The sequence below is a fragment of the Chiloscyllium punctatum genome, chromosome 36 (genome assembly GCF_047496795.1).
Source record: "Chiloscyllium punctatum isolate Juve2018m chromosome 36, sChiPun1.3, whole genome shotgun sequence".
Lineage (NCBI taxonomy): Eukaryota > Metazoa > Chordata > Chondrichthyes > Orectolobiformes > Hemiscylliidae > Chiloscyllium > Chiloscyllium punctatum.
Window position 1 is genome coordinate 75361894 of NC_092774.1, and position 2171 is coordinate 75364064.

Here is a 2171-nt window from a genome sequence, read left to right on the forward strand (position 1 = left end):
GGAAGATTTTTTCAGCCAAAACGAATCAGCACTGACTGGACAGCCATTTAAAATCAACGCTGTCAGCCCAGGACGGAAGATCCGAAAGTTTGTACCGTTTTCTTATTTCCTGAAGATTTACAAAGCTGAGACTGGGTTTTGGTGTTTGTTCGCTTTCCACTCCCAAGAGCCGCAGTGGTTGGGGCGGTGTGTTGGGGAAAGAGCAATGTGCCGGTGAGCAGCGTGAGGGGCTATTTCAGCTTCCCCTCCTCTGACAGCGCTGTGACTTGACTCTGATGTGGTCAGGGACACTGATTGACGCGAGACAGTGAAAGGAGTCTTGTTCCTCCAGATCGGGAATTTAAACCGTATGCCAGCTTCAGCACAATGAGAAAGATTAATTGGGGTGTGTGAAGAAGCTGTGAGCTGCATTTCAAACAGGTAGGTGGAGTCAGAAGCGTCATCCATTGCGTCTTGGCACTGTGCGTTCCTGACGCCGCCATGCTGCAGAGTTCTGACGTTAACACGGACATGCGCAGCAATGGGAACATTCACAATGTGAACAACCAAAGATAATCACCGTCACTGATTCCCTTCCACAGGCTCAACTTTGTGAAGCAGTATCTTTCACTGGCAAATAAAACACCTTTGTCCTCAGGTGCCTGCTTCATTTCGATCATGACTTCACGCCCCTCACTGTTCGAGTCTCATTTCCAAATACTTGGCTCATCGCCTCAAAAGCAGCTCTGTGGGTATCTGCTTGTTCCACCCTGACATGCAGTGGGCTACAGATTCCCGACCAGTCCCAATGTGATTGAAATACTTCAACCGCTCCACTGATTTGCATTTTTAAAAAACCGTGGAGCAATCTCCCTTTCTTTTTGACGACAGTTCTCAACTGAAGTCGGCAGGGTTCACACCTGCGTGGGGAAACCGCAATGGATTTCATGTCCATCGCATTCACCACTCGGCCCATCAATACAGAACCACACTGACAGCTTCATTTCCCAGGTCTCTCTGCCTGTGGAGCTGAGAAAGAGTGATTCATTGCAGAGTTTGTTTGAATCCAATCACTTCACAGGTTTCAAAAGGGTTAAATATCTGCAAATGGCGAGTCTGGATGTTTCATCCCAAAAGATGAATGGACGGTCAGTTAAAAACAAGAACAGAAATTGCAGGAGCAACTCAGCAGGTCAGGCAGCATCCGTGAAAAGAGAATCAGAGACAACATTTCAGAATTCTTTTTTCCCTCATCCAGGTTCAGCCAAACCTGCTGAGTTTTTCCAGCAGTTTCGCTTTCTGTCTCGCATTCTCAGCACCCGCAGTCCTTCACGTTAGAAATTCAATCAATTCAGAAACCTCTTTGTGCTTCCTCAGGGGAAAAGATTTCCGTTTGGGAAACATTTTCCTGACACCATTAAAAACGTGCACTTTCGCAGCCAAGAAAGCTGTACGAGCGAGAATAAGAAGCACTCCGTCCCTGGGTGGTTTCGAACCACCAACCTTTCAGTTAACAGCGGAACGCGCTGACCAATTGCGCCACAGAGACGGGTCGAAGCTCCAGCCCCACAGTGTCTTTGAGGACGCTACTATTCAATTCATAATTCAACCCGCCCCGCCCAAAATTGCCATTGTCTTCTATCAGTGTTACTTTTCCATAATAAAGCCTTGGACATTCAGTATGGAGACATGGGAACAGCCTGATCCCACGATCTGCAGGCACATCCATGTCACGAGGAACGAGCTCTCCTACACTGGGAACGTCGCCCTCCGAGCCTTTCAGTGTTTTGCCTCTTCCCGAATTTTCTCATTGGCCCCGAGCCGAGAAGGGGTTTGAATTCCTCATGTGAGAGAATTCATTCAATGTCTCGGGTCAGTTCATATCCCGAGAATATCAGAGTCAATCAGCCTCTTAAACAAAGGGACGGTGTATGGACTGTCTCTGCTCAGTCGGACAGTTCATCCCTCATTCTCCTCGAATTCCACTTCCCAAAGAGTTTCTAAAGATTCACAAAGCTGGGGACTGGGATTTGTGTTTTACTTCCTGAACATTTTTCCACCTGCTAACTGACAATATTTTCCCAAAACCTCTTCCCCATTGTAACATTTGCATCATGTCCAGGGATGAGCAATTTCCATTTTGTGGAGACATTCCCAAGTTTGGGAATGTTCTCTTTGGAGCAAAGATGGTT

General features: G+C 47.2%; 1 non-coding gene across 1 annotated transcript; it reads right to left on the reverse strand.

Annotated features, from left to right (window-relative positions):
• Positions 1–1454: 1454 nt before the first annotated feature.
• On the reverse strand, positions 1455–1528 carry trnan-guu (transfer RNA asparagine (anticodon GUU)). Its single transcript has one exon. It is a non-coding gene; the product is annotated as a tRNA-Asn (tRNA).
• Positions 1529–2171: the final 643 nt, after the last annotated feature.